The sequence below is a fragment of the Coturnix japonica genome, chromosome 3 (assembly GCF_054131305.1).
Source record: "Coturnix japonica strain WE chromosome 3, WE-NBRP24, whole genome shotgun sequence".
NCBI lineage: Eukaryota > Metazoa > Chordata > Aves > Galliformes > Phasianidae > Coturnix > Coturnix japonica.
This window is the reverse complement of record NC_140665.1, coordinates 59,690,968-59,706,104: the sequence shown is the minus strand read 5'-3', so window position 1 is coordinate 59,706,104 and position 15,137 is coordinate 59,690,968. Positions and strand designations below refer to the sequence as shown.

At 36.3% G+C, this 15,137-nt stretch overlaps 1 protein-coding gene across 1 annotated transcript in view; it reads right to left on the bottom strand.

The window, feature by feature from the left end:
* Nucleotides 1-15,137, bottom strand: part of MAN1A1 (mannosidase alpha class 1A member 1) — a 129,248-nt gene that overhangs the window by 38,102 nt on the left and 76,009 nt on the right. The window lies entirely within an intron of this gene.

Sequence of the window (15,137 nt, the reverse complement as noted above, 5' to 3'; positions counted from 1 at the left end):
TTTAATAAAAAAGCCAGTATAGCTACATAATGACTAGTTATCACATTGCTAGTAAAATGCTTATACATTGCAAAAGCTTTCAGCCCATTTCTTATCTGCCACAACCAGTCTTTCATAACAATATTTTGATTTAATTAAATAAACTAAGCCTATTTAGAACAAATGGAATGAGGACAGTAAAGAGTGAGATTTTCCTTTACATGATCAATATCTATTTCTCATTTAAAATATATATATTTAAAAGATTAAGTTGCTATGGAGACAAAGATAGAACAAACTATGTCAAAATGCTAAATAAAACTTACTTTCTTTCATCATTACTGGACAAAGAAATGGATTCATAACCAAACATTCAATATTTTCTAAATAAACTTTTTAACATACACAATCCCTCAACATAAAATTAAGTTAATAAAGGAAAAAAAAATATTTAACAGCTACTAGAACTGCAAACTATGAACCAGTAGCTAAGGAGTCACTATGGCAGCAAAAAAAGATGTTATTTTCGTAGAATATCTAATATTTCATGCATTATTTAGGATTGCCACCTCCAAAAAGGCTTTCATAAGGATGATTTTTCGTTTGACCCCAAAGGGAAGCATTTGTCAATATATCATAAAAATTAATGAAAAATGGCTTCTTTTGTTCCCAGAAGCCAACGCTGATCCCTTGCTACTAATTTGCTAAGAGAAAGGCTATATCCAATGCCATAGCTCAGACTGGGGAATTTATATGGTGAGTTGCTGTTGATACCTTTGAGAAGAGATTTGCTGCAAGCCTGTTCAGTAGCTTTCTCCTTTCCTGCAGCTAACTGATACTGCTATTCAACTGTGGTTATGACTAGAAAAACACTGTGACAAAAAGAAAATAAAAGTAAATAAAATTATTAGAAGCTTATACTTTTTAAAATAAAAAACATGTACCACAGAGTGCACAGGCAATGCTAAAGGATAAATTACAGTTTATTATTAATCTATTTCCTCCACACATCCTGTCCCCAAAGGGTACAACATATGGCATCTTGGTGTAAGGGTCCGCCTTCACAGACAGTGAAACTGATGATTTATTTGCTAACACCTCAAAGATATTTAATAACTTTCTGTTTTCTTCATAGCATGAATAAGCTGCACTCATAATGAAGTCTGGAAATAATGAAGTCCCAGACTTGCCCAAGCCACCGGTACTGAGCTTTCACTCCAAGTCCAGTGACAAAGAGTAGCCAGAATGGCACCTTGCCTGTAAAGTCAAGTGGAGAACCTGTGACTGGGCTAGCTCTGTAGCTCTGTGTTTCTAGTACTAGTAGCAAGCATGAAAGACCTCACAGTCCAACTTTCAATATACTGCAATTAACTTTTTGCACTCCTGTGTGATCCCTATCCCCCTCCAAGCAGCATCAAGCCAGGCAGACATAGCTGCTGGAGCCCTGAGTTGTCTGCAGCATCTCTTTTCTGAAAAAGAAAAATTACGACAACCTGGTTAAGCATCTCTCACACAGCACCTCAACAGCTGGAAACAACACGGAAAGAAACTAAAATTAGGTAGCTAGCCTTCATGGCACTTTTTGATGTCTGTTTTATTCCTTGGTGCTCGGAGAATCTTTCAGGCAAGTGTTAACAGCTGGTTAGTTTTTCATCTGTGATGATGAATGAATAACCATTGCCCCTGCCTAATCATTGCCCAGCTGGTTGCTTCCTGCTCAGCTGAGCTGCCCCCTCCAAAGACCAATCTCTGCCAGCAATTACCTGGCGAGGTGATTCCTAGGGATGCTGACTTAGCAGGAGGATGCAGGCAGTGAATTAGTGCCATCAGCAACTGCAGTGTGTGTAGACTAGCAACAAAAGTAGTTACTCAATTTTACAGTACTACAGGGGACAGAAACATTTCTATGCTGAAATGTCAGACAGAACACAAATGGTTTGTATACTGTAACAAGTGAGATAATGAAGAGTTATTGGCCCAGGAGCTATTAGTTTGAGAACATTAATTTTCTCTGTTTGCCTAGTCATACGCAGTGTCAGCACTAATGCATGCTGATCTCCTGACAACTCTGTTCTGCCAGTGCAGGAGATACATCCATTTGTAAGGGAGGCACGTGTTCATCATCATCTGTCTGAAGGCTGAGAATGAGGGTACAAAATGTCAAGTACTGTGTCTGACCATTTATAATGTGAGAAATGATCAGGACAACTCAGAAGAGATGCTAACATAAGATTTCTGAAAACAAGAACCCTACTTTTCTCCATGAGGTCCATTGGGTCTTTCACAGTTGATGAAGGTGGCACACCTCCACAAACCTAATAGAGAGACTTGTCTGCAAAAGGGCAAGAGAAAAAGAAACAGCCTCTTGTTTTCTTCCTCAAGACGAAACACTCCCCCTATCAGTTTTAGGAAGATGGGACTGGTCATAGTATTTTAATGATTCTTAAAAATTAACAGGCTTTTTAGACACCTTAGAGTAGCTATGCATATTACAGCATCAGAGTGGTTAAATTTTCCAGGGACAAAAGCAGTCTTTCACTCAACATTTTGCCATTCCCCTTTGTTGACAAATGTACCCAGCCACCTTTAAAGGTCTCCTGAAATACTAACTATTTCCTTACAATACTTGCAGGCAAAAAGACAAGTTTCTAAACAATCATGCACTGTATTTCAAGCGGGCTCATCTCCCTCAAGGAGACCATTTCACTGGTGATCTCTCTGTAAACTGGTCAGAACATACAGAGAGATTGAGAAGCACTGTTAACAGAAAAGTGGGAAGGAAGCAGAAAGTGGATGCTGTATCAGCCTGTGCTGTGTCCTCCTTCATTGTTGGTTCCTACCTGTGAGACAAAGGTTGTCTCTGTGGAGGTGTTGGAGGAGTGTGCACATCAAAGTCATGGGCTGTAACAAAATTTAAAGTGCTCTGGTCCAGTAAAAAAACGCTGTTCAATACCACCATAAAATTTAATCGCATGACAATAGGACCAGTCCCATGGTGAAAAATTCTTGTTTGTTCTAAGATCAGAGTCATACTGGCAGCTGGGGAATAGTGAATTGAGTGGACACCAAGGCAAAAGGAAACAGCAGCAAAGGGAGCAGGAGGAGCCAAGAAGCAGGTGGGGACCGAAATGAAAAGAGAACCAAGATGAAGAAGAAAGAGCCTCATCTAGCTCTGGGGAGCAGCACAGAATAAGCAGAGGCTAGTGAAACTGCCTGTGGGAATCACAGCTTTACTGCATGCTCTGAGGTCTGACAGCTGCTGAGAATGAAAAACAGAACACTCACTCCATAGGCTCTGAAAACCACCAGATACCATTGGGTACTATGTTTGTGATCTGATACACAGATTCTGAACATTTGGATCTAGTGATACCATGCCTAGTGATGTTTAAAATAACCTCATCAGCCCATTCATTCCAAGTATTCATCTGTTTTGTTTATATCAGATTCCTGCAGCATTTCTCAGAGGAAATACACTGCATTTCTTTAGGACTCTACCGACAAGGACTTTACAACCCTTTCCTTGTGACTGTCTGCCCTATGAAACTTAGCACATTACTGCTAGTCTAAAGGGGAGCCAGAGCCTGTGGAACTGGCATGGTGAGGTAAAATAATGGAGTTTATGAACAGTGAGCTTGTGTATGCACTCCCATGAAGGAGGGGTTGAGAAAGGGAGAGATAACTTGTATTCTGGCTGTGTGAAATTTCAAATATCACTGTTAGACATGCTACGTGCTTAAAGGTAATTTTCAGTGTCACCACCTAAAACCAAACTTGGTAATGTAATCATTTCTGATTAAAGTTATCTATTTGATACAGTCCTACATATGTCTGACAATACAGCACTGAATAAACTAAACAATTCATGTTTCTTATTACTTCATGCACTAAAGATTTAATTAATCAATTTCCAGGGGCTAAAATAGCAAGAGGGAACACAGCACAGAAGACGAGGGCAGGGAATAATAAATAACTAGCACAGAGTAGTTTTAATCAAGTCCCTGAAGAAAAGTGAAAATAACAGGAAATGAAAAGTCATGAATAGAAGTCTAGAGTTCTGATATCAGTGCAATAAGAAGGTGCTAGAATACAATTCCCTACCACAACTTGCATAATTCACTGTTAGTGGCAGTCAATTCCCCCCTCCCAAACCCAAACAAACAAAATTCTCCCATTCCCCAGGAAAAGCTCCAAAACCTGTCTCTGAGAAGTCAACTGAAAATGTATTTCATGGTGTTTTCACTGGAGAAGGGGTTGAAATAAGAATACTTTTGGAAGAGTCCATGACAAACGTTATTTAAGTATGCTCTCTTCCACTCTGCCATGCCTTTTAATATTGAAGTCAAATTCTGTCCAAGTCTTAAGCTTATTTCAGATCTTCACATTTCATTCAACGTAAGAATGCTTTCCGCCTTAACTATCACAATCAGCACTCTTAACCTACACTGCTCAGTACATCTCTATAAAACTCTGCTTCCAGTTTTATATAACTTTCCTAACATTCAATGTTTAGGCTAAGCTCTTTTTTTTTTTCTTTTTCTTTTTTTTTTTTTTTTTTCCCCCTGTTGAGGATTTGCTACAGATTTCTGCCCTCCCCCCTTGACATCCTGACTGATAATCAGATACTTCTCCTTTTAATATAGCCACAGTAGTTTCAAATACCGGACGGCTTGTTGCAAGGCTTACAGCTGTGATGTTTATACAATGATAACATTAACTTACAAATGCCATAGATTACACTTGCATATACACTTACAGATCTATATCAGTCTAAACATGTACAACACAGAGACACCACTGTTGTTGAGGGATACCTCTCCCTTCAAGTGTCTGCTTTCACAGATTCTTAGCAGCAGTATGAAACGCTATGGAAACAGAAATCTGGCTCATTGAGAGGGACAGCTTGTCTGGATAAAAAAATTGAAGTAGTCTTTTTCAGACTAGTGTTGCTACGATGTAATCTGTTTTGACAAATGCTTTAAGAAAAGTATAAATGTCCCTTTCTTCCAGTCTGCTTCAATCTTCTTTCTTCTTACACACACACTGCTGTGTCACATAAATCCATTTATTCTGGGATCAGATAAATGTTTGGTTTTCTTAGTGTCAGTGTCTAAGAGCTTGATCCTTACTCACAGCCAACAGTAAGGCTCCTGGTGGCTTCAATAATGATCAAACATTAAAATCCTGTAACTGACATAAAAATAATAGCAGAGATGACAGGTAGTACAAATATTCAGGGAGTAGAAAGCGGGAGTTGAGATGGAGAGGACAAAATGCATTTCAACAGCAGCATTAAGCATGGAAATTACTATTCCTATTAGGGAAGAAACAGAGTAGTTTCTACACAGTGTAGACTAAACACAGTCTTTGGAAGTAAACGCAAGGCATTTCAGACTGGGTAAAATAATCCAGTACGTATTATAGTTAAACAGGAGTAGTAAATAGGAACAAACATTCATTCAGTTCTGCACTGAGAATTCATGCGGCCTGACTGAGATACCAGTATCATAATATAAATCCTTTCAGCTCACAACACTCAGAGTTGGGTTGTGAAATTCAGTAGTGAAATAAGCTTTTCTCAAAATTAATAGGATTTTAATCAATATAGTGAAAATAATATAAGGTTGAAGTGAAATGAGCATGAAAAGGTTACCACTTAAAATGATAGAACAATCAAAGACATAGAAAACAGATTTCTGGAGTTCTGCTGGAATCAGTATGTGTACTTGTTCTAGCACCAGCACAATTTTATTACACACATTGAAAAAGTTACTAGTTTTATAAAGCATTTAAGAAAATTACAGTTTGGGGATTACGAGGGCAACACCTTACCCAATTGATCAGAGTAAATATGAAAGTGGAGCTGTCTCCCTTTTCTCACTTTTGTCTCTTTCCATTAGGCATATTTCCAAAGGGCTAGAAACCGGAGCCTGAATTGTCTTTGATGTATGGATGAATCAGGCAATGGAATAAAAAAGGCCAACCTCCTCCACCCTGGGATAGGCAGGTACAAATTATGACATACGCTACAGCTGCTCTTTCTGCAGCTCTTTTCTAATACTCTGAAAGTACTGAAGGCACGTTTAGTCAATACATGACTGATGAATGACAAACCAATCAGGCTCATACAAAAGAGCTACAGAAGAGAAAATGAAGTGGTTGCTTACTTCAAGAGGCTCAATAGAGAAAGAAACAAAAAGGATCAGATACTGATGTGGTTCAGTATAACAGAAAATTCATATCAATTGATGTCAATATCAGGGTTTTGTCTAACATTTGTTTTCTCTTTCTGTTGTTCTTGAGTAGGGGAAACAAATCTAGCCTGTACCAGCAGGCTGAATCAGGCTCTGAGAAAATAAGTATTTTTTTTTACTCAAAAAATGTTTATGAAAATTCACAAAATTAAAAAAACAATCAGAAATTCACCTGGAAAATTCACAAAACTACTGAGCAATTTGCTGCATTCCCAAAAATCTGGAGAAGCAGAAATGGAGAAGAAGGCTTTAGGAAGTGAGCAGGATGTTAAGTGGAAATGCAAACAAGCCATGCCATGGGGCAGATGATGTAGCTTAAATATAATCTCAGAGATGAAAGTTGTAAAGGGCTTGTTTTATTTACAGATGGAAATGTCTTTTTAAAAAATATGTTCAGTATTGAACACCAACAACATTTCAAGAAAAGCAGGGACAAATCTTAGAAAGTTTAGAGAAGAGTAACAAGAATGATTATGGACATAAAAAGCAATACATTAGGGCTGTTCTTGTTAACAGGCAATAGATTCTACATTACAAGAGCTCTCTTCCAACATGTAAAAGGGAAGAAATCTTCCACTGAAATATTGAGTACTGAAATTCTAGAACAGACATCAGGACAAAACAAAACCTCCAAAACTCCTAATAGTGAAGACCGAAGCACTGATAGAAGCTTCCATGAAAAAGCATGGGAACTCCATGTTGGAGTTCTTGAAGAAAAGGCTAGCCAAACATTCATCTGGAAAAACTTAGGTGTAGCTTGACTGTTCAACATTAGAATATATAAAGTAATAACGTGAATTCTGCCTTACTTCCTGTGATTATTTAATTCCTGAAATCCCTCAAAAATCATGAAATAAGGCAACAGAGGGCTAAACTACATAGTCTTGATGAATTAAGCTTGTTTTAAAATTGTAGTAAAATAGTAGTAAAATACATCCATCCCAACACTGTGCATTTTAGGAAGAGAAAGAAAACAAGTGACCATAGAGTGTTTTTTGTTTGTTTGTTTGTTTTTTATTTTTTTTTTATTTTTAAGGTGAGCCTCATCAAATTACATGGTACATCATTCAGACAAACCAATCTGCCATTCACAAACCTGACTGTTTACTACTTCACTAAGTGTAGAAAAAATAAGAAGCAAGTTTGAAGCACTATCTGAAGTTTAGTTCACCCAAAACCAAGTTTGTGAATTTGTTCCACTCATTAAAACCTTGGATGCTACTAAACATTTAAGCCTTCAAAGCCAGGTCTAAAAGCTTTTAAGAAAACTATGAATAATAAAAAAGTTATGCAAAATTCAATTAATTTACAAAACTGATTCCAGGTGGATAATAGAGAAAATCATTTATTTATGACCTCAGTAGAAAATTATGAAGTGATGTGAAACAGCACTGCTGAAAGAGTGAGCATTCTACTATCTGTTAGAAAATATTAATTTAAAAATAATTAAGATCCAAGTGAAACACTTAAATCTTCTTTGCTCCAACAGATTTCATTATCTATAGAGAATGCAATATGACATGAAATGGACAACGTGAAAGGTCAACCAGAAAGACTGTCAGATTTGCTGTACTGACTGTGGCTTACTGGGAGATATTTAAAACACACAAGCTCCAGCAAGGCTAAGTACTGAATCAACACAGTTACATTAATGGGCCTTTAACAGTCATACTATATATGTATATTTTATACTACATAGAAACCACACAACATGAGCACCATTACGAGATACATAGCATATGGCTACCATTAAAGCTCAATTATAATGAATACTTGCTCATTTATTTCTTTCAGAACTACTACAAGGAATGAAGCAGCAGTTTCACAGATGTCAGCTGGAAATAGTAGCCTTTCACTTAATTTGCAGGAAGATTGCTCTCTCCTGTTAACTTCCTCATAAAAATGTGTCAGAGGTGTAACAATAAAAATGTAATTTTAACATGAAATTTAAACCAATGAAGGCAAATTTCTGGAACAAAATGCTTAGCTGGCTCACTGGCCTCTCTTCATTTCCTTATTAATAACAAGCCTTATGTTTTCTTTGCCCTGTGGTTATAGTGGCATTCATGTGTCTTTCACATTTAGTGCTAGGATTTTATTACAGTTTGTTGGTGGGCAGTGGATTGTTTAAAATAGAGCAAACCAACTATTCTGGTACATCTTTAAAAATTACATTCAGTTATACCACATCCTCTAAGTCAGGTTGATTCAGGTCATGATCTACAAAAACGTGAGCAAGGTCTGCTCATCAAAAAGCAGTAAACACAAAATTGCTCTATTTTTAATGTGATATTTCAGCAAGAACACGGGAGATACAGCATATTTTAGATGTTAGCTAGATGCATACACCTAATGCAAACATATAGATGATACTCCTCATCAGTCCTCTAGACTAAGGTGTAAAAAGTCAGACTGCTTGCTTTCTTCAACAAGAAATATTTATGAGTGACTTCTGTCCTTACACAAGTCAGCCCATGATGAGTTACATGTCTGTACAGAACATGCTAATGGAATACTTCCTCATTAGAACACTCATTCTTAACACTGACTTGCCAAATATTAGCTTCCTACTACAGTCATTCCAAGTTATATGGCATCATTGGAAAAATAAATAGTTCAGGTTTAGTCTTTGCAGAACTTGATAATCATTCTAACACAGGCAGGCTCATTGCAGCAAGAAGAATGCTCAGCTGAGTCTTCCTCACTTCCTTGCAACACTGATATGATAATGGCAAACCACTGGCATGAATGTGCACAGGATTTCTAGCAACAACTCAATGCAAAATAGAATGGAGAAAATCCAGAAGGAATTAATCAGATACAGATTGTTTAATATTCCTTATTTCTCCTGACAGAAGAATTGAGTATCTTCTTTTACAGACAGTTTCATTCTCAATATGAATAAAATACTGGCCATCATGGCAGAAACTGAACATCGAAGAGAATCATAGAATCATGGAATCACAAGTTGGAAAGGACCTGTAAGATCATCTAGTCCAACCATCCTCCCATTTCCACAAGCTAATAATCTCGTGGCTCCTCATCCAGATGCTTCTTTAACACTGCCAAGGACCTTTCAGTTATCTGCAAACACAACTGATCAGCAATCAGGAGAAAAGGAAAATAATAGTTTGCTTTTGTAAAAAAGACAAAGGAGGAAAAAGACTATAAAGGCCAATCTATCAAACAGAATGAAAAGACTGAAGCATTAGGGTTAACACTGCATACCTACATCATGAGGAAAAAACACTTATCATTACAAAAAGCCACGAGGCTTTATAGTACTGGATTTACTCCTGGAAGACCTTCTGGACTTCAGAACTAAAGATAAATGCTATTGACAATACTACATCATTTTGTTCTGCAACCAGACTGATTAAGAATATTTTCTCATATCAATACCACTGTTCAGATCTTGTTTCTAATTTTTGTTCAGTAACATTTGGTTTCTTAATAGACAAGAGCACAGGGTGATTCAGGATGACCTTCACACCTCACAAAGATAACAAGAAGGGCACAAGCACTCCCCCACGCAAGTCACCTTGTCATTCTAATTTAGTACAGCTACAGAATTTCTATTTTCCTTTTGTGTTTCTGAAAAACATTTCTAGATAGGTTATAAAAAATGCAAACTACTATAACCATTAAAGTAATTGCATTGGTTAGGTTTATTAATTTGTCACAATTAAGTCAATAAGAGTTTCATTAACATCGTTATATTATTTGATTAGTTTTGAAAGCGATTATCCTAAGAACTCTATTTAATTGGAAGCTTCTCAATTTACAAGGTACATTAAATTCTCAGTAGCATTTTAAGAATATTCAACATATGCAGGTCAATTACCAGTAATCACTGTTTCGTACAACTGCTTCATGAGAAACTTCAGTATAACAGTAGAAAAGAATAAAAGGGGGTTGTAAAGAATACCTCTGTACTTCAGTTTACATCATTATAGTGAAAGGGCAAATCTAACATCTAAATTGTGAAAACCATTTAAAAATTAAAAAAAAAAAAAAAAAGAAAAGAAAAAAAAGAGCAAAGATTAAAAAAGAGTTGTCCACCTTAAAAGAGATGATAAATTGTCAGGACTGCAAAATCACTAAATCCCACTAACAGCAATCATGCCCAGTTGCACGTTAATTACTAGATTAGAAAGTTATAATTAATTTTCTTAATATCGCTATACTGCTTTTCTTCCTTGAGTTAATAAAAGCAGATTGCAATCAATCTTTGTTAATTCATGCTGCAGAACAAAATGCTGTAATTATTTCCATATGTGAAAAGCTCAGTGTGCACAGTTCTTGGTGAAATATCCCAGTTAGAAGCTGCACCTTCTGATATTTAAATGAAGAGTTGTAATAAGGCAAATAAATTATAAATTATGATTTGACTAAATATGGGTAGTAGAAAAACTAGTCTTAACAATTCTGTTAATGAATTTTCTAATGACAAAAGTCAGAGACTTTTGTATTTCAAAATGTATTGAATTTCAACATATCTTCAACCATAAAAATATGTTTTATTTCTAGTTTCATTGAAAGATTTCACTGCTGAGACTTTTTAATGATTAAAATACAGTTGTAGTAGTGTTGCATTTTTTAATTGGCTGATATTCTCATTAGAAACTGTTAGAAGTACTCCAAACCTGTCTGGCCTTCATAGAGCACAAGCTGCAATAAGAACTATTAAGGGAAAACAACTCTAAGGATCACAGCGCACCAAATTTTTGATAAAGAGTGTGAGAGTGATAAAGAATTCTAATCTAATTAATGCAGAGTTCAAACAGCATACATTTTCTTGTTTCAGTATCCATACTGGTATCAAAAGTCGCTTTAATAAAACAGAAAGATGATTCAATTGTTCTTTTGCAAGGCAGAGAGAATCAAGTAAAACAAACGTAACTTTATTTTCCTCTTATGCCTGAAAGATGTTCTATTTCTCCAGCCTTGTTGCTGCTTAGAAATTAATTCTTTTCACTCCCTTTCCCCTCAAGACTTCTAAGAGACAAGCACAGATGTAGCACTACTGGAAATACAACATCATGGTTGCCCAAGAGCAGCAATCTGTGTTAGTCTGATATAGCAAAACTCATGTAATCAACTTAGGTGCTAGAAAAGGAAGGCTGAATATTCAATAGCTAATGAAGGCTGAAAATATAAATATATATATTACTTTCTTAAGTGCTCTGGGGAGAAGTAAAAAACACTTAATTCTGTATTCGAGAGAAATGGGAGATAAAACATTATTAAGCCTGGATAGCCTTCAGCAGTAAGGAACAATTGTTTTTTTTTTACAATTTATTATTTCTCCCAGATTTGTCTAAACCATCCAAACTTGCCTTGTAGTGCGAAGTACTTATATACAAATATATCAATATTTATACATCTATTTATTAAATATATATCTATGTTACATCTGATTTTAGGATTCTCTTATTAAATACATTGGAGCAAGTGCAGAATCACAGTTCAGTAGAAGAAACAGAACAGAAAATGACCACTGGTGTGCTTCTCCAAAATAAAGAGGATTTACATTAGAACTGGGAAGGAGGCATGGAAGAGGAATGGTAGGGTTATAAAATACATTATTAGATTAGAACAGAGCTAATGATGGATGGAATTATTTATTGATTTACTGAAAAAATACAAATAAATGTTGAGATTCAATGCTGAGATCATTATTTAAAAGCAAGGACATGTTCTGTTCTCAGTTGGTCATAAACCTGAAGAAATACTACTAAAAGACTCCACAGTGTAAATAGCTGGAGCTGGAAACCAGGAAGCCAATAATACTTCAATCACTTTAAGATTCCTGAAAGTAAAGCAAGCTGTCCTAATGTCCCCAGGTGCTAAACACAACTGTACAATTAAGAAATAATAAATTTTAGTTTATGATCAAATAAATAATGTTTCAAAAGCTCTAAAAATTCTAAAAGCAGTCTGCATGAATGTTCTCATTTCTCTGATGAAACTGATTTCTGGAGAAAAATATATCCTACCATATGCCTATTTTATATTTTAAGGTCCCATCAGAGTATTAAATGGAAAACTGAGCTGAAAGTATATGTGATTTATTCATGAAAAGTTTTTTTCTGAATGAAACCATTCAGAACAATAGATATCATAGGCAGCTATGGTTATGTTATGCAAAACACCTGTCAGCATTGATTAAAATAAAACTAAAAACACAAGATTAAAGTTTCAGAGTACTATTAGAATTACAAAGTGCCATAGAGAGAAGCTTCAATTTTGAGATAAGTGAAATAGTTAACTGGGAGATATATGAAACATCATGACTGCATCAGTTACAGGTAGAATTTCAGTCATTCAGCTGGATGATTATCGTTCAGAGGAGATTAAGAAGAGATTCTATTCCATCAGCAGCAATAAGAAACCATAAAACCACAAACAAATCAATACGTATGTACAATTGTTTATATATATACACAGGTACATATTCGTATATGTGCGTATATATGTATTAAATACATTTTAATAGGATAGTGTACTTAGATAAATATTGAAGCAACTACTGTATTTTTAGTGAGGAAAAGAAACTAGTCTTCTGCGAAGTAGGTAGAATAATCTTTTCTCAATTATGATTTCCATAAAACATAGTTAGCAATCCTTCTTCACGCTCACTCCTTTAGGACAATTAGAATATCGTAAAATAGCTACAAAGATAAGTCACTTATTTAAACTAGTGCTTATTTTAGCACATAAAACATTCCTTTCTTTTGGTACGAGGGAAAAATCTTGTTCCTGTATTACTTAGGTATCATACACAATATTGCCAACCATTTAGTGAGACTACCAAACGCTTGGAATCCCTCAACTTTTATTTATCCACCAATCATACAGATGCTTTAACAAGAGTAGGAGAAAAGCAAACAAACAGCCCAAACTCATTCAATTCTGAAATTATTATTTTTATGAAAAACCTCCTAGTTTTGAGCATCTGTCCAGCTAGAAGTATAAAAGTCATTCAGCTAAAATCACAAATGAATCTTCAAATGCTCTTTTCTTTCTTCATGGTCATTTAAAAATGTCCTTAGTGAGAAAGGTTCGATGGATTTTACAAGCAAAATCATGAAGATGTACATACATTAAATGCACAAAATGAGTTCTACACACCTCTTGACCATCGGTCACTTAGAAACTTCTTAGGTAAAACAATTCTAGCCTTTTAATTAAAGTGTTTCTATGAAGTGACGTGAACTGCAGTGGCTTCCTTCGTCTGAAGGAAGACTATTCCAACAGTCGCATTTTGTCTGTAATAGGACTACGTTTTGGTGGACACAAATTTTAAAATGGCCATGTATGATACAAGTAATTGAAAGGGAAATGATCTCTAGCCACTGCTAGGGGACTGTGCTTACACCAAGGAGTCCTGTTTCCAGCAGTCAGTTCCCAGGGAGGAGCAGCTCAGGTGGCCAAACAGTCTCTTTACCCCAGGGAGAGACAACCACTCCTAGGACTGCCTCCTGCTGAATGGTCACCTAGTCACTGCAGTGAGAGCTGGCTCATGCTGTGCTGGTAAGACATACTTCAGCTAGGCTCTGTCCCATCTATCTGCATGCTCAGCTCTCAAAGACACCTGGAAACTCAGCGTACCCATAGAGATCCAGGGGATCCCTTGTTTCTCCTGGGCAGCGCAGAAGTACTTCAAGCAGGAAGCTCCCAATTATCTTGACAGTATCAAAGTGATAGCAGCAGTTAGCTGCAAAAGAAAAGCCACAAGCAGCAACAACATTTGTGTATTGATTTATAAAATCATCTTTTTTGTAAATGCAATTCCCAAACCTTGCAAACCTGTTTCTTACAGGAGGAAGAGCAGTTTTAATTACTGAGAAGTAAACCAAGGATCTGATAAAATTTCCTCATGCTCTTTACAAATCCTTATGTATTTCCCCATAAATCCTGGCAGTGTTTCAACTAGGGCCTGGTTAATTTGCATCTGGGTTGGCAGAAAACATGAAACATCTGGCCAGTACATGGCATCCCTGGCATCCCTTGTGTATACCGTAAGTGCTGACATCTGATTTTTTTCTAAGGCAAAACAGAACAGTGCAACTTACTTGTCCTGATTCAAGTCCCTTCCACTTTCAGAAGTTTTCCTACCCTTGTTAACAAACAACAAACGAAAAAAAAGTCATTTCCTGTTCTTAAAGAACATACAAGATGAAAATTCACAATAATTGAAGGAGGTTTTAATACCCCAATGAGAATGTTTGCTGTGGAATGGGACTAAACCCATGAACTGAAGACCAATGCTCTCCTGTACTATCTGGCTTCGATAGGACAGTCACAATCCTGGTTTTGTTTTATAACAATCAGCACCACTTCTTATTACCACCACAGGGATCTCTGAAGTACTTGCAGTCCTACAGTTAGTGCTGAGGGATAACAATACTAATCCCTGCATAGAGTTTTACAAACACCAGCAGTATGGTAATTACTAACCTGTAATTAATTATTCACACTTATTTTACAGTGAACTAGTGAACCCTCGGGAAAGAGTTACTGCTCAAACCTAGACTTTGGGACCAAAACCTATCACCCTTGGTTATAAAAAAGCACTTGAACTGAGGAAGATACTTTGCACTGAGGAAGATACTTTGCAGTAGCAACAATAGGTCTCAAATTCTTGATGTACTATTACCAGCGGGCAGCCTCTAACACAAATTCATGGTTACAGTATTGTATTGAAACTGCTGATGGAATAATACAGCTTAACCTTATGGAGTTTTGCAAAAAAATATTTTTCCTGGTTATTTCTTTTCTCCCCCTGGTCTCATGAATATTTTTACAGTTTGGGATCCTTGCACTGTGTAGTGGCAAATTAGGCACTGCCAAAGGTCCACAACATCTGTCCCCAAAACTGCACTGCTACATCAAACCCAA